This window comes from Megachile rotundata, unplaced genomic scaffold, assembly GCF_050947335.1.
Source record: "Megachile rotundata isolate GNS110a unplaced genomic scaffold, iyMegRotu1 scaffold0022, whole genome shotgun sequence".
Lineage (NCBI taxonomy): Eukaryota > Metazoa > Arthropoda > Insecta > Hymenoptera > Megachilidae > Megachile > Megachile rotundata.
Genome location: NW_027473319.1, coordinates 2,590,988 through 2,615,438, shown reverse-complemented (window position 1 = coordinate 2,615,438; position 24,451 = coordinate 2,590,988).

The following is a 24,451-nucleotide window of genomic DNA, read 5'->3' as shown; positions in this document are numbered from 1 at the left end:
TCACAATCATACAATCACAATCATACGATCGCTTTCATACAATTACAATATCCCAAATACAATCTCCCAAATACAATCACCCAAATACAATCATACAATCACAATCATACAATCATAATCATACAATCACAATCATACAATCACAATCATACAATCACAATCATACAATCACAATCATACAATCACAATCATACAATCGCATTCATACAATCGCAATCATACAATCACAATCATACAGTCACAATCATACATTCAAAATCATGCAATCACAATCATACAATCACAATCATGCAATCACAATCACACAATCATAATCATGCAATCACTATCATACAATCACAATCGTACAATCACAATCGCACAACCACAATCATACAATCATAATCATACAATCACAATCATACTTTCACAATCATACAATCACAAGCACACAATCACAATCATACAATCATAATCATACAATTACAATCATACATCACAATCATAGAATCACAATCATACTATCACAATCATACAATCACAATCATACAATCACAATCATACAATCGCAATCATACAATCACAATCATACAATCACGATCATACAATCGCAATCATACAATCACAATCATACAATCTCAATCATACAATCACAATCATACAATCATAATCATACAATTACAATCATACATCACAATCATACAATCACAATCATACAATCGCAATCATAGAATCATAATCATACAATTACAATCATACATCACAATCATACAATCACAATCATACAATCGCAATCATACAATCACAATCATACAATCGCAATCATACAATTACAATCTCCCAAATACAATCTCCCAAATATAATCATACAATCACAATCATACAATCACAATCATACAATCACAATCATACAATCGCAATCATACAATCGCAATCATACCATCACAATCATTCAATCTCAATCATACAATCACAATCATACAACCACAATCAGACAATCACTATCATACAATCACAATCATACAATCACAATCATACAATCACAATTATGCAATCACAATCATACAATCGCATTCATACAATCGCAATCATACAATCACAATCATACAATTACAATCATACAATCACAATCATAAAATCACAAAAATACAAACTTAATCATACAATCACAATCATACAATCTCAATCATACAATCACAATCATACAACCACAATCAGACAATCACAATCATACAATCACAATCATACAATCACAATCATACAATCACAATTATGCAATCACAATCATACAATCGCATTCATACAATCGCAATCATACAATCACAATCATACAATCACAATCATACAATCACAATCATAAAATCACAAAGATACAAACTTAATCATACAATCACAATCATACAATCGCAATCATACAATCACAATCATACAATCACCATCATACAATCGCAATCATACAATCACAATCATACAATCGCAATCATACAATTACAATCTCCCAAATACAATCTCCCAAATACAATCCCCCAAATACAATCAAACAATCACAATCATACAATCACAATCATACAATCACAATCATACAATCACAATCATACTATCACAATCGTACAATCACAATCGTGCAATCACAATCGCACAACCACAATCAGACAATCACAATCATACAATCACAATCATACTATCACAATCATAAAATCACAAAAATACAAACTTAATCATACAATCACAATCATACAATCGCAATCATACAATCACAATCATACAATCATAATCATACAATCACAATCATACGATCGCAATCATACAATCACAATCATACCATCACAATCATACGATCACATTCATACAATCATAATCATACAATTACAATCATACATCACAATCATACAATCACAATCATACAATCGCAATCATACAATTACAATATCCCAAATACAATCTCCCAAATACAATCATACAATCACAATCATACATACACAATCATACAATCACAATCATACAATCGCAATCATACAATCGCAATCATACAATTACAGTATCCCAAATACAATTTCGCAAATACAATCATACAATCACAATCATGCAATCACAATCATACAATCACAATCATACAATCACAATCATACAATCGCAATCATACAATTACAATATCCCAAATACAATCTCCCAAATACAATCATACAATCACAATCACACAATCACAATCATACAATCATAATCATACAATTACAATCATACATCACAATCATACAATCACAATCATACTATCACAATCATACAATCACAATCATACAATCACAATCATAAAATCACAATCATACAATCACAATCATACAATCATAATCATACAATCACAATCATACAATCACAATCATACAATCACAATCATACAATCACGATCATACAATCACGATCATACAATCGCAAGCATACAATCACAATCATACAATCTCAATCATACAATCTCAATCATATAATCACAGTCATACAATCATAATAATACAATTACAATCATACATCACAATCATACAATCACAATCATACAATCGCAATCATACAATCACAATCATACAATCGCAATCATACAATTACAATCTCCCAAATACAATCTCCCAAATACAATCTCCCAAATACAATCTCCCAAATACAATCTCCCAAATACAATCTCCCAAATACAATCATACAATCACAATCATACAATCACAATCATACAATCACAATCATACAATCATACTCATACAATCACAATCATACAATCACAATCGTACATTCACAATCGTACAATCACATTCGCACAACCACAATCAGACAATCACACTCATACAATCACAATCATACAATCACAATCATACAATCACAATCATACAATCACAATCATACTTTCACAATCATACAATCACAATCATACAATCACAATCATACAATCACAATCATACAATCACAATCATACAATCACAATCATACAATCGCAATCATACAATCACAATCATACAATCACGATCATACAATCGCAATCATACAATCACAATCATACAATCTCAATCATACAATCACAATCATACAATCATAATCATACAATTACAATCATACATCACAATCATACAATCACAATCATACAATCGCAATCATACAATTACAATATCCCAAATACAATCTCCCAAATACAATCATACAATCACAATCATACATACACAATCATACAATCGCAATCATACAATCGCAATCATACAATTACAATATCCCAAATACAATCTCCCAAATACAATCATACAATCACAATCATACAATCACAATCATACAATCACAATCATACAATCGCAATCATACAATTACAATATCCCAAATACAATCATACAATCACAATCACACAATCACAATCATACAATCATAATCATACAATTACAATCATACATCACAATCATACAATCACAATCATACTATCGCAATCATACAATCACAATCATACAATCACAATCATACGATCACAATCATACAATCACAATCATTCAATCACAATCATACATTCAAAATCATGCAATCACAATCATACAATCACAATCATGCAATCACAATCATACAATCATACTCATACAATCACAATCATACAATCACAATCGTACATTCACAATCGTACAATCACATTCGCACAACCACAATCAGACAATCACACTCATACAATCACAATCATACAATCACAATCATACAATCACAATCATACAATCACAATCATACTTTCACAATCATACAATCACAATCATACAATCACAATCATACAATCACAATCATACAATCACAATCATACAATCACAATCATACAATCGCAATCATACAATCACAATCATACAATCACGATCATACAATCGCAATCATACAATCACAATCATACAATCTCAATCATACAATCACAATCATACAATCATAATCATACAATTACAATCATACATCACAATCATACAATCACAATCATACAATCGCAATCATACAATTACAATATCCCAAATACAATCTCCCAAATACAATCATACAATCACAATCATACATACACAATCATACAATCACAATCATACAATCGCAATCATACAATCGCAATCATACAATCGCAATCATACAATTACAATATCCCAAATACAATCTCCCAAATACAATCATACAATCACAATCATACAATCGCAATCATACAATCACAATCATACAATCGCAATCATACAATTACAATCTCCCAAATACAATCTCCCAAATATAATCATACAATCACAATCATACAATCACAATCATACAATCACAATCATACAATCGCAATCATACAATCGCAATCATACCATCACAATCATTCAATCTCAATCATACAATCACAATCATACAACCACAATCAGACAATCACTATCATACAATCACAATCATACAATCACAATCATACAATCACAATTATGCAATCACAATCATACAATCGCATTCATACAATCGCAATCATACAATCACAATCATACAATTACAATCATACAATCACAATCATAAAATCACAAAAATACAAACTTAATCATACAATCACAATCATACAATCGCAATCATACAATCGCAATCATACAACCACAATCATACAATCATAATCATACAATCACAATCATACGATCGCAATCATACAATCACAATCATACCATCACAATCATACAATCACAATCATACAATCATAATCATACAATTACAATCATACATCACAATCATACAATCACAATCATACAATCGCAATCATACAATTACAATATCCCAAATACAATCATACAATCACAATCATACATACACAATCATACAATCACAATCATACAATCGCAATCATACAATCGCAATCATACAATTACAATATCCCAAATACAATCTCCCAAATACAATCATACAATCACAATCATACAATCACAATCATACAATCACAATCATACAATCACAATCATACAATCACAATCATACAATCGCAATCATACAATTACAATATCCCAAATACAATCATACAATCACAATCACACAATCACAATCATACAATCATAATCATACAATTACAATCATACATCACAATCATACAATCACAGTCATAATATCACAATCATACAATCACAATCATACAGTCACAATCATACAATCACAATCATACAATCACAATCATACAATCATAATCATACAATCACAATCATACAATCACAATCATACAATCACAATCATACAATCACAATCATACAATCACGATCATACAATCGCAAGCATACAATCACAATCATAAAATCTCAATCATACAATCTCAATCATACAATCGCAATCATACAATCTCAATCATACAATCACAATCATACGATCGCAATCATACAATTACAATATCCCAAATACAATCTCCCAAATACAATCATACAATCACAATCATACAATCACAATCATACAATCGCAATCATACAATCACAATCATACAATCACAATCATACAATCGCAATCATACAATCACAATCATACAATCACATTCATACAATCGCAAGCATACAATCACAATCATACAATCTCAATCATACAATCACAATCATACGATCACAATCATACAATCACAATCATACAATCACAATCATACTTTCACAATCGCACAACCACAATCATACAATCATAATCATACAATCACAATCATACTTTCACAATCATACAATCACAATCACACAATCACAATCATACAATCATAATCATACAATTACAATCATACATCACAATCATACAATCACAATCATACTATCACAATCATACAATCACAATCATACAATCACAATCATACAATCACAATCATACAATCACAATCATACAATCACAATCATACAATCACAATCATACTATCACAATCATACAATCACAATCATACAATCACAATCAAAGAATCACAATCATACAATCACAATCATACAATCGCAAGCATACAATCACAATCGTACAATCACAATCGTGCAATCACAATCGCACAACCACAATCAGACAATCACAATCATACAATCACAATCATACAATCACAATCATACAATCACAATCATACAATCACAATCATACAATCGCAAGCATACAATCACAATCATACAATCTCAATCATACAATCACAATCATACAATCACAATCATACAATCATAATCATACAATTACAATCATACATCACAATCATACAATCACAATCATACGATCGCAATCATACAATTACAATCTTCCAAATACAATCTCCCAAATACAATCACCCAAATACAATCATACAATCACAATCATACAATCATAATCATACAATCACAATCATACAATCACAATCATACAATCACAATCATACTATCACAGTCATACAATCACAATCATACAATCACAATCATACAGTCACAATCATACATTCAAAATCATGCAATCACAATCATACAATCACAATCATGCAATCACAATCACACAATCATAATCATGCAATCACTATCATACAATCACAATCGTACAATCACAATCGCACAACCACAATCATACAATCATAATCATACAATCACAATCATACTTTCACAATCATACAATCACAATCATACAATCACAATCATACAATCGCAATCATACAATCACAATCATACAATCGCAATCATACAATTACAATCTCCCAAATACAATCTCCCAAATACAATCATACAATCACAATCATACAATCACAATCATACAATCACAATCATACAATCATAATCATACAATCACAATCATACTTTCACAATCATACAATCACAATCATACAATCACAATCATACAATCACAGTCATACAATCACAATCATACAATCGCAATCATACAATCGCAATCATACAATCACAATCATACAATCTCAATCATACAATCACAATCATACAACCACAATCAGACAATCACAATCATACAATCACAATCAAACAATCACAATCATACAATCACAATTATGCAATCACAATCATACAATCGCATTCATACAATCGCAATCATACAATCACAATCATACAATCACAATCATAAAATCACAAAAATACAAACTTAATCATACAATCACAATCATACAATCGCAATCATACAATCACAATCATACAATCATAATCATACAATCACAATCATACGATCGCAATCATACAATCACAATCATACCATCACAATCATACAATCACAATCATACAATCATAATCATACAATTACAATCATACATCACAATCATACAATCACAATCATACAATCGCAATCATACAATTACAATATCCCAAATACAATCTCCCTAATACAATCATACAATCACAATCATACATACACAATCATACAATCACAATCATACAATCGCAATCATACAATCGCAATCATACAATTACAATATCCCAAATACAATCTCCCAAATACAATCTCCCAGATACAATCATACAATCACATTCATACAATCACATTCATACAATCACAATCATACAATTACAATCATACATCACAATCATACAATCACAATCATACAATCGCAATCATACAATCACAATCATACAATCGCAATCATACAATTACAATCTCTCAAATACAATCTCCCAAATACAATCATACAATCACAATCATACAATCACAATCATACAATCACAATCATACAATCATAATCATACAATCACAATCATACTTTCACAATCATACAATCACAATCATACAATCACAATCATACAATCACAGTCATACAATCACAATCATACAATCGCAATCATACAATCGCAATCATACAATCACAATCATACAATCTCAATCATACAATCACAATCATACAACCACAATCAGACAATCACAATCATACAATCACAATCAAACAATCACAATCATACAATCACAATTATGCAATCACAATCATACAATCGCATTCATACAATCGCAATCATACAATCACAATCATACAATCACAATCATACCATCACAATCATAAAATCACAAAAATACAAACTTAATCATACAATCACAATCATACAATCGCAATCATACAATCACAATCATACAATCTCAATCATACAATCACAATCATACAATCATAATCATACAATTACAATCATACATCACAATCATACAATCACAATCATACAATCGCAATCATACAATCACAATCATACAATCGCAATCATACAATCACAATCATACAATCTCAATCATACAATCACAATCATAGAATCATAATCATACAATTACAATCATACATCACAATCATACAATCACAATCATACAATCGCAATCATACAATCACAATCATACAATCGCAATCATACAATTACAATCTCCCAAATACAATCTCCCAAATACAATCATACAATCACAATCATATAATCACAATCATACAATCACAATCATACAATCATAATCATACAATCACAATCATACTTTCACAATCATACAATCACAATCATACAATCACAATCATACAATCACAGTCATACAATCACAATCATACAATCGCAATCATACAATCGCAATCATACAATCACAATCATACAATCTCAATCATACAATCACAATCATACAACCACAATCAGACAATCACAATCATACAATCACAATCAAACAATCACAATCATACAATCACAATTATGCAATCACAATCATACAATCGCATTCATACAATCGCAATCATACAATCACAATCATACAATCACAATCATACAATCACAATCATAAAATCACAAAAATACAAACTTAATCATACAATCACAATCATACAATCGCAATCATATAATCACAATCATACAATCATAATCATACAATCACAATCATACGATCGCAATCATACAATCACAATCATACCATCACAATCATACAATCACAATCATACAATCATAATCATACAATCACAATCATACAATCATAATCATACAATCACAATCATACTTTCACAATCATACAATCACAATCATACAATCACAATCATACAATCACAGTCATACAATCACAATCATACAATCGCAATCATACAATCGCAATCATACAATCACAATCATACAATCTCAATCATACAATCACAATCATACAATCACAATCATACAATCGCAATCATACAATCGCAATCATACAATCACAATCATACAATCTCAATCATACAATCACAATCATACAACCACAATCAGACAATCACAATCATACAATTACAATATCCCAAATACAATCTCCCAAATACAATCATACAATCACAATCATACATACACAATCATACAATCACAATCATACAATCGCATTCATAGAATCGCAATCATACAATCACAATCATACAATCACAATCATACAATCACAATCATACAATCACAATCATAAAATCACAAAAATACAAACTTAATCATACAATCACAATCATACAATCGCAATCATACAATCACAATCATACAATCATAATCATACAATCATAATAATACAATTACAATCATACATCACAATCATACAATCACAATCATACAATCGCAATCATACAATTACAATATCCCAAATACAATCTCCCTAATACAACCATACAATCACAATCATACATACACAATCATACAATCACAATCATACAATCGCAATCATACAATCGCAATCATACAATTACAATATCCCAAATACAATCTCCCAAATACAATCTCCCAGATACAATCATACAATCACATTCATACAATCACATTCATACAATCACAATCATACAATTACAATCATACATCACAATCATACAATCACAATCATACAATCGCAATCATACAATCACAATCATACAATCGCAATCATACAATTACAATCGCCCAAATACAATCTCCCAAATACAATCTCCCAAATACAATCTCCCAAATACAATCATACAATCACAATCATACAATCACAATCATACAATCACAATCATACAATCACAATCATACAATCACAATCATACTATCACAATCATACAATCACAATCATACAATCACAATCATACAATCACAATCATACAATCACAATCATACAACCACAATCATACAATCGCAATCATACATTCAAAATCATGCAATCACAATCATACAATCACAATCATGCAATCACAATCATACAATCAGAATCATACAATCACAATCATTCAATAGCAATCGTACAATCACAATCATACAATCGCAAGCATACAATCACAATCATACAATCTCAATCATACAATCACAATCATACAGTCATAATCATACAATTACAGTCATACATCACAATCATACAATCACCATCATACAATCGCAATCATACAATCACAATCATACAATCGCAATCATACAATTACAATCTCCCAAATACAATCTCCCAAATACAATCTCCCAAATACAATCAAACAATCACAATCATACAATCACAATCATACAATCACAATCATACAATCACAATCATACTATCACAATCGTACAATCACAATCGTGCAATCACAATCGCACAACCACAATCAGACAATCACAATCATACAATCACAATCATACAATCACAATCATACAATCACAATCATACAATCGCAAGCATACAATCACAATCATACAATCTCAATCATACAATCACAATCATACAATCACAATCATACAATCATAATCATACAATTACAATCATACATCACAATCATACAATCACAATCATACGATCGCTTTCATACAATTACAATATCCCAAATACAATCTCCCAAATACAATCACCCAAATACAATCATACAATCACAATCATACAATCATAATCATACAATCACAATCATACAATCACAATCATACAATCACAATCATACAATCACAATCATACAATCACAATCATACAATCGCATTCATACAATCGCAATCATACAATCACAATCATACAGTCACAATCATACATTCAAAATCATGCAATCACAATCATACAATCACAATCATGCAATCACAATCACACAATCATAATCATGCAATCACTATCATACAATCACAATCGTACAATCACAATCGCACAACCACAATCATACAATCATAATCATACAATCACCATCATACTTTCACAATCATACAATCACAATCACACAATCACAATCATACAATCATAATCATACAATTACAATCATACATCACAATCATAGAATCACAATCATACTATCACAATCATACAATCACAATCATACAATCACAATCATACAATCACAATCATACAATCACAATCATACAATCACAATCATACAATCACAATCATACAATCACAATCATACTATCACAATCATACAATCACAATCATACAATCACAATCAAAGAATCACAATCATACAATCACAATCATACAATCGCAAGCATACAATCACAATCGTACAATCACAATCGTGCAATCACAATCGCACAACCACAATCAGACAATCACAATCATACAATCACAATCATACAATCACAATCATACAATCACAATCATACAATCACAATCATACAATCGCAAGCATACAATCACAATCATACAATCTCAATCATACAATCACAATCATACAATCACAATCATACAATCATAATCATACAATTACAATCATACATCACAATCATACAATCACAATCATACGATCGCAATCATACAATTACAATCTTCCAAATACAATCTCCCAAATACAATCACCCAAATACAATCATACAATCACAATCATACAATCATAATCATACAATCACAATCATACAATCACAATCATACAATCACAATCATACTATCACAGTCATACAATCACAATCATACAATCACAATCATACAATCACAATCATACAGTCACAATCATACATTCAAAATCATGCAATCACAATCATACAATCACAATCATGCAATCACAATCACACAATCATAATCATGCAATCACTATCATACAATCACAATCGTACAATCACAATCGCACAACCACAATCATACAATCATAATCATACAATCACAATCATACTTTCACAATCATACAATCACAATCATACAATCACAATCATACAATCGCAATCATACAATCACAATCATACAATCGCAATCATACAATTACAATCTCCCAAATACAATCTCCCAAATACAATCATACAATCACAATCATACAATCACAATCATACAATCACAATCATACAATCATAATCATACAATCACAATCATACTTTCACAATCATACAATCACAATCATACAATCACAATCATACAATCACAGTCATACAATCACAATCACACAATCGCAATCATACAATCGCAATCATACAATCACAATCATACAATCTCAATCATACAATCACAATCATACAACCACAATCAGACAATCACAATCATACAATCACAATCAAACAATCACAATCATACAATCACAATTATGCAATCACAATCATACAATCGCATTCATACAATCGCAATCATACAATCACAATCATACAATCACAATCATACAATCACAATCATAAAATCACAAAAATACAAACTTAATCATACAATCACAATCATACAATCGCAATCATACAATCACAATCATACAATCATAATCATACAATCACAATCATACGATCGCAATCATACAATCACAATCATACCATCACAATCATACAATCACAATCATACAATCATAATCATACAATTACAATCATACATCACAATCATACAATCACAATCATACAATCGCAATCATACAATTACAATATCCCAAATACAATCTCCCTAATACAATCATACAATCACAATCATACATACACAATCATACAATCACAATCATACAATCGCAATCATACAATCGCAATCATACAATTACAATATCCCAAATACAATCTCCCAAATACAATCTCCCAGATACAATCATACAATCACATTCATACAATCACATTCATACAATCACAATCATACAATTACAATCATACATCACAATCATACAATCACAATCATACAATCGCAATCATACAATCACAATCATACAATCGCAATCATACAATTACAATCTCCCAAATACAATCTCCCAAATACAATCATACAATCACAATCATACAATCACAATCATACAATCACAATCATACAATCATAATCATACAATCACAATCATACTTTCACAATCATACAATCACAATCATACAATCACAATCATACAATCACAGTCATACAATCACAATCATACAATCGCAATCATACAATCGCAATCATACAATCACAATCATACAATCTCAATCATACAATCACAATCATACAACCACAATCAGACAATCACAATCATACAATCACAATCAAACAATCACAATCATACAATCACAATTATGCAATCACAATCATACAATCGCATTCATACAATCGCAATCATACAATCACAATCATACAATCACAATCATAAAATCACAAAAATACAAACTTAATCATACAATCACAATCATACAATCGCAATCATACAATCACAATCATACAATCTCAATCATACAATCACAATCATACAATCATAATCATACAATTACAATCATACATCACAATCATACAATCACAATCATACAATCGCAATCATACAATCACAATCATACAATCGCAATCATACAATCACAATCATACAATCTCAATCATACAATCACAATCATAGAATCATAATCATACAATTACAATCATACATCACAATCATACAATCACAATCATACAATCGCAATCATACAATCACAATCATACAATCGCAATCATACAATTACAATCTCCCAAATACAATCTCCCAAATACAATCATACAATCACAATCATATAATCACAATCATACAATCACAATCATACAATCATAATCATACAATCACAATCATACTTTCACAATCATACAATCACAATCATACAATCACAATCATACAATCACAGTCATACAATCACAATCATACAATCGCAATCATACAATCGCAATCATACAATCACAATCATACAATCTCAATCATACAATCACAATCATACAACCACAATCAGACAATCACAATCATACAATCACAATCAAACAATCACAATCATACAATCACAATTATGCAATCACAATCATACAATCGCATTCATACAATCGCAATCATACAATCACAATCATACAATCACAATCATACAATCACAATCATAAAATCACAAAAATACAAACTTAATCATACAATCACAATCATACAATCGCAATCATATAATCACAATCATACAATCATAATCATACAATCACAATCATACGATCGCAATCATACAATCACAATCATACCATCACAATCATACAATCACAATCATACAATCATAATCATACAATTACAATCATACATCACAATCATACAATCACAATCATACAATCGCAATCATACAATTACAATATCCCAAATACAATCTCCCTAATACAATCATACAATCACAATCATACATACACAATCATACAATCACAATCATACAATCGCAATCATACAATCGCAATCATACAATCGCAATCATACAATTACAATATCCCAAATACAATCTCCCAAATACAATCTCCCAGATACAATCATACAATCACATTCATACAATCACATTCATACAATCACAATCATACAATTACAATCATACATCACAATCATACAATCACAATCATACAATCGCAATCATACAATCACAATCATACAATCGCAATCATACAATTACAATCTCCCAAATACAATCTCCCAAATACAATCTCCCAAATACAATCTCCCAAATACAATCATACAATCACAATCATACAATCACAATCATACAATCATAATCATACAATCACAATCATACTTTCACAATCATACAATCACAATCATACAATCACAATCATACAATCACAGTCATACAATCACAATCATACAATCGCAATCATACAATCGCAATCATACAATCACAATCATACAATCTCAATCATACAATCACAATCATACAACCACAATCAGACAATCACAATCATACAATCACAATCAAACAATCACAATCATACAATCACAATTATGCAATCACAATCATACAATCGCATTGATACAATCGCAATCATACAATCACAATCATACAATCACAATCATACAATCACAATCATAAAATCACAAAAATACAAACTTAATAATACAATCACAATCATACAATCGCAATCATACAATCACAATCATACAATCATAATCATACAATCACAATCATACGATCGCAATCATACAATCACAATCATACCATCACAATCATACAATCACAATCATACAATCATAATCATACAATTACAATCATACATCACAATCATACAATAACAATCATACAATCGCAATCATACAATTACAATATCCCAAATACAATCTCCCTAATACAATCATACAATCACAATCATACATACACAATCATACAATCACAATCATACAATCGCAATCATACAATCGCAATCATACAATTACAATATCCCAAATACAATCTCCCAAATACAATCTCCCAGATACAATCATACAATCACATTCATACAATCACATTCATACAATCACAATCATACAATTACAATCATACATCACAATCATACAATCACAATCATACAATCGCAATCATACAATCACAATCATACAATCGCAATCATACAATTACAATCTCCCAAATACAATCTACCAAATACAATCTCCCAAATACAATCTCCCAAATACAATCTCCCAAATACAATCATACAATCACAATCATACAATCACAATCATACAATCACAATCATACAATCACAATCATACTATCACAATCATACAATCACAATCATACAATCACAATCATACAATCACAATCATACAATCACAATCATACAACCACAATCATACAATCGCAATCATACATTCAAAATCATGCAATCACAATCATACAATCACAATCATGCAATCACAATCATACAATCAGAATCATACAATCACAATCATACAATCACAATCATACAATCACAATCATACAATCACAATCATACAATCACAATCATACAATCGCAAGCATACAATCACAATCATACAATCTCAATCATACAATCACAATCATACAATCACAATCATACAATCATAATCATACAATCACAATCGTGCAATCACAATCGCACAACCACAATCAGACAATCACAATCATACAATCACAATCATACAATCATAATCATACAATTACAATCATACATCACAATCATACAATCACAATCATACTATCACAATCATACAATCACAATCATACAATCACAATCATACAATCACAATCATACAATCACAATCATACAATCACAATCATACAATCACAATCATACTATCACAATCATACAATCACAATCATACAATCACAATCAAAGAATCACAATCATACAATCACAATCATACAATCGCAAGCATACAATCACAATCGTACAATCACAATCGTGCAATCACAATCGCACAACCACAATCAGACAATCACAATCATACAATCACAATCATACAATCACAATCATACAATCACAATCATACAATCACAATCATACAATCGCAAGCATACAATCACAATCATACAATCTCAATCATACAATCACAATCATACAATCACAATCATACAATCATAATCATACAATTACAATCATACATCACAATCATACAATCACAATCATACGATCGCAATCATACAATTACAATCTTCCAAATACAATCTCCCAAATACAATCACCCAAATACAATCATACAATCACAATCATACAATCATAATCATACAATCACAATCATACAATCACAATCATACAATCACAATCATACTATCACAGTCATACAATCACAATCATACAATCACAATCATACAGTCACAATCATACATTCAAAATCATGCAATCACAATCATACAATCACAATCATGCAATCACAATCACACAATCATAATCATGCAATCACTATCATACAATCACAATCGTACAATCACAATCGCACAACCACAATCATACAATCATAATCATACAATCACAATCATACTTTCACAATCATACAATCACAATCATACAATCACAATCATACAATCGCAATCATACAATCACAATCATACAATCGCAATCATACAATTACAATCTCCCAAATACAATCTCCCAAATACAATCATACAATCACAATCATACAATCACAATCATACAATCACAATCATACAATCATAATCATACAATCACAATCATACTTTCACAATCATACAATCACAATCATACAATCACAATCATACAATCACAGTCATACAATCACAATCATACAATCGCAATCATACAATCGCAATCATACAATCACAATCATACAATCTCAATCATACAATCACAATCATACAACCACAATCAGACAATCACAATCATACAATCACAATCAAACAATCACAATCATACAATCACAATTATGCAATCACAATCATACAATCGCATTCATACAATCGCAATCATACAATCACAATCATACAATCACAATCATAAAATCACAAAAATACAAACTTAATCATACAATCACAATCATACAATCGCAATCATACAATCACAATCATACAATCATAATCATACAATCACAATCATACGATCGCAATCATACAATCACAATCATACCATCACAATCATACAATCACAATCATACAATCATAATCATACAATTACAATCATACATCACAATCATACAATCACAATCATACAATCGCAATCATACAATTACAATATCCCAAATACAATCTCCCTAATACAATCATACAATCACAATCATACATACACAATCATACAATCACAATCATACAATCGCAATCATACAATCGCAATCATACAATTACAATATCCCAAATACAATCTCCCAAATACAATCTCCCAGATACAATCATACAATCACATTCATACAATCACATTCATACAATCACAATCATACAATTACAATCATACATCACAATCATACAATCACAATCATACAATCGCAATCATACAATCACAATCATACAATCGCAATCATACAATTACAATCTCTCAAATACAATCTCCCAAATACAATCATACAATCACAATCATACAATCACAATCATACAATCACAATCATACAATCATAATCATACAATCACAATCATACTTTCACAATCATACAATCACAATCATACAATCACAATCATACAATCACAGTCATACAATCACAATCATACAATCGCAATCATACAATCGCAATCATACAATCACAATCATACAATCTCAATCATACAATCACAATCATACAACCACAATCAGACAATCACAATCATACAATCACAATCAAACAATCACAATCATACAATCACAATTATGCAATCACAATCATACAATCGCATTCATACAATCGCAATCATACAATCACAATCATACAATCACAATCATACCATCACAATCATAAAATCACAAAAATACAAACTTAATCATACAATCACAATCATACAATCGCAATCATACAATCACAATCATACAATCTCAATCATACAATCACAATCATACAATCATAATCATACAATTACAATCATACATCACAATCATACAATCACAATCATACAATCGCAATCATACAATCACAATCATACAATCGCAATCATACAATCACAATCATACAATCTCAATCATACAATCACAATCATAGAATCATAATCATACAATTACAATCATACATCACAATCATACAATCACAATCATACAATCGCAATCATACAATCACAATCATACAATCGCAATCATACAATTACAATCTCCCAAATACAATCTCCCAAATACAATCATACAATCACAATCATATAATCACAATCATACAATCACAATCATACAATCATAATCATACAATCACAATCATACTTTCACAATCATACAATCACAATCATACAATCACAATCATACAATCACAGTCATACAATCACAATCATACAATCGCAATCATACAATCGCAATCATACAATCACAATCATACAATCTCAATCATACAATCACAATCATACAACCACAATCAGACAATCACAATCATACAATCACAATCAAACAATCACAATCATACAATCACAATTATGCAATCACAATCATACAATCGCATTCATACAATCGCAATCATACAATCACAATCATACAATCACAATCATACAATCACAATCATAAAATCACAAAAATACAAACTTAATCATACAATCACAATCATACAATCGCAATCATATAATCACAATCATACAATCATAATCATACAATCACAATCATACGATCGCAATCATACAATCACAATCATACCATCACAATCATACAATCACAATCATACAATCATAATCATACAATCACAATCATACAATCATAATCATACAATCACAATCATACTTTCACAATCATACAATCACAATCATACAATCACAATCATACAATCACAGTCATACAATCACAATCATACAATCGCAATCATACAATCGCAATCATACAATCACAATCATACAATCTCAATCATACAATCACAATCATACAATCACAATCATACAATCGCAATCATACAATCGCAATCATACAATCACAATCATACAATCTCAATCATACAATCACAATCATACAACCACAATCAGACAATCACAATCATACAATTACAATATCCCAAATACAATCTCCCAAATACAATCATACAATCACAATCATACATACACAATCATACAATCACAATCATACAATCGCATTCATAGAATCGCAATCATACAATCACAATCATACAATCACAATCATACAATCACAATCATACAATCACAATCATAAAATCACAAAAATACAAACTTAATCATACAATCACAATCATACAATCGCAATCATACAATCACAATCATACAATCATAATCATACAATCATAATAATACAATTACAATCATACATCACAATCATACAATCACAATCATACAATCGCAATCATACAATTACAATATCCCAAATACAATCTCCCTAATACAACCATACAATCACAATCATACATACACAATCATACAATCACAATCATACAATCGCAATCATACAATCGCAATCATACAATTACAATATCCCAAATACAATCTCCCAAATACAATCTCCCAGATACAATCATACAATCACATTCATACAATCACATTCATACAATCACAATCATACAATTACAATCATACATCACAATCATACAATCACAATCATACAATCGCAATCATACAATCACAATCATACAATCGCAATCATACAATTACAATCGCCCAAATACAATCTCCCAAATACAATCTCCCAAATACAATCTCCCAAATACAATCATACAATCACAATCATACAATCACAATCATACAATCACAATCATACAATCACAATCATACAATCACAATCATACAATCACAATCATACTATCACAATCATACAATCACAATCATACAATCACAATCATACAATCACAATCATACAATCACAATCATACAACCACAATCATACAATCGCAATCATACATTCAAAATCATGCAATCACAATCATACAATCACAATCATGCAATCACAATCATACAATCAGAATCATACAATCACAATCATTCAATAGCAATCGTACAATCACAATCATACAATCGCAAGCATACAATCACAATCATACAATCTCAATCATACAATCACAATCATACAGTCATAATCATACAATTACAGTCATACATCACAATCATACAATCACCATCATACAATCGCAATCATACAATCACAATCATACAATCGCAATCATACAATTACAATCTCCCAAATACAATCTCCCAAATACAATCTCCCAAATACAATCAAACAATCACAATCATACAATCACAATCATACAATCACAATCATACAATCACAATCATACTATCACAATCGTACAATCACAATCGTGCAATCACAATCGCACAACCACAATCAGACAATCACAATCATACAATCACAATCATACAATCACAATCATACAATCACAATCATACAATCGCAAGCATACAATCACAATCATACAATCTCAATCATACAATCACAATCATACAATCACAATCATACAATCATAATCATACAATTACAATCATACATCACAATCATACAATCACAATCATACGATCGCTTTCATACAATTACAATATCCCAAATACAATCTCCCAAATACAATCACCCAAATACAATCATACAATCACAATCATACAATCATAATCATACAATCACAATCATACAATCACAATCATACAATCACAATCATACAATCACAATCATACAATCACAATCATACAATCGCATTCATACAATCGCAATCATACAATCACAATCATACAGTCACAATCATACATTCAAAATCATGCAATCACAATCATACAATCACAATCATGCAATCACAATCACACAATCATAATCATGCAATCACTATCATACAATCACAATCGTACAATCACAATCGCACAACCACAATCATACAATCATAATCATACAATCACCATCATACTTTCACAATCATACAATCACAATCACACAATCACAATCATACAATCATAATCATACAATTACAATCATACATCACAATCATAGAATCACAATCATACTATCACAATCATACAATCACAATCATACAATCACAATCATACAATCACAATCATACAATCACAATCATACAATCACAATCATACAATCACAATCATACAATCACAATCATACTATCACAATCATACAATCACAATCATACAATCACAATCAAAGAATCACAATCATACAATCACAATCATACAATCGCAAGCATACAATCACAATCGTACAATCACAATCGTGCAATCACAATCGCACAACCACAATCAGACAATCACAATCATACAATCACAATCATACAATCACAATCATACAATCACAATCATACAATCACAATCATACAATCGCAAGCATACAATCACAATCATACAATCTCAATCATACAATCACAATCATACAATCACAATCATACAATCATAATCATACAATTACAATCATACATCACAATCATACAATCACAATCATACGATCGCAATCATACAATTACAATCTTCCAAATACAATCTCCCAAATACAATCACCCAAATACAATCATACAATCACAATCATACAATCATAATCATACAATCACAATCATACAATCACAATCATACAATCACAATCATACTATCACAGTCATACAATCACAATCATACAATCACAATCATACAATCACAATCATACAGTCACAATCATACATTCAAAATCATGCAATCACAATCATACAATCACAATCATGCAATCACAATCACACAATCATAATCATGCAATCACTATCATACAATCACAATCGTACAATCACAATCGCACAACCACAATCATACAATCATAATCATACAATCACAATCATACTTTCACAATCATACAATCACAATCATACAATCACAATCATACAATCGCAATCATACAATCACAATCATACAATCGCAATCATACAATTACAATCTCCCAAATACAATCTCCCAAATACAATCATACAATCACAATCATACAATCACAATCATACAATCACAATCATACAATCATAATCATACAATCACAATCATACTTTCACAATCATACAATCACAATCATACAATCACAATCATACAATCACAGTCATACAATCACAATCACACAATCGCAATCATACAATCGCAATCATACAATCACAATCATACAATCTCAATCATACAATCACAATCATACAACCACAATCAGACAATCACAATCATACAATCACAATCAAACAATCACAATCATACAATCACAATTATGCAATCACAATCATACAATCGCATTCATACAATCGCAATCATACAATCACAATCATACAATCACAATCATACAATCACAATCATAAAATCACAAAAATACAAACTTAATCATACAATCACAATCATACAATCGCAATCATACAATCACAATCATACAATCATAATCATACAATCACAATCATACGATCGCAATCATACAATCACAATCATACCATCACAATCATACAATCACAATCATACAATCATAATCATACAATTACAATCATACATCACAATCATACAATCACAATCATACAATCGCAATCATACAATTACAATATCCCAAATACAATCTCCCTAATACAATCATACAATCACAATCATACATACACAATCATACAATCACAATCATACAATCGCAATCATACAATCGCAATCATACAATTACAATATCCCAAATACAATCTCCCAAATACAATCTCCCAGATACAATCATACAATCACATTCATACAATCACATTCATACAATCACAATCATACAATTACAATCATACATCACAATCATACAATCACAATCATACAATCGCAATCATACAATCACAATCATACAATCGCAATCATACAATTACAATCTCCCAAATACAATCTCCCAAATACAATCATACAATCACAATCATACAATCACAATCATACAATCACAATCATACAATCATAATCATACAATCACAATCATACTTTCACAATCATACAATCACAATCATACAATCACAATCATACAATCACAGTCATACAATCACAATCATACAATCGCAATCATACAATCGCAATCATACAATCACAATCATACAATCTCAATCATACAATCACAATCATACAACCACAATCAGACAATCACAATCATACAATCACAATCAAACAATCACAATCATACAATCACAATTATGCAATCACAATCATACAATCGCATTCATACAATCGCAATCATACAATCACAATCATACAATCACAATCATAAAATCACAAAAATACAAACTTAATCATACAATCACAATCATACAATCGCAATCATACAATCACAATCATACAATCTCAATCATACAATCACAATCATACAATCATAATCATACAATTACAATCATACATCACAATCATACAATCACAATCATACAATCGCAATCATACAATCACAATCATACAATCGCAATCATACAATCACAATCATACAATCTCAATCATACAATCACAATCATAGAATCATAATCATACAATTACAATCATACATCACAATCATACAATCACAATCATACAATCGCAATCATACAATCACAATCATACAATCGCAATCATACAATTACAATCTCCCAAATACAATCTCCCAAATACAATCATACAATCACAATCATATAATCACAATCATACAATCACAATCATACAATCATAATCATACAATCACAATCATACTTTCACAATCATACAATCACAATCATACAATCACAATCATACAATCACAGTCATACAATCACAATCATACAATCGCAATCATACAATCGCAATCATACAATCACAATCATACAATCTCAATCATACAATCACAATCATACAACCACAATCAGACAATCACAATCATACAATCACAATCAAACAATCACAATCATACAATCACAATTATGCAATCACAATCATACAATCGCATTCATACAATCGCAATCATACAATCACAATCATACAATCACAATCATACAATCACAATCATAAAATCACAAAAATACAAACTTAATCATACAATCACAATCATACAATCGCAATCATATAATCACAATCATACAATCATAATCATACAATCACAATCATAC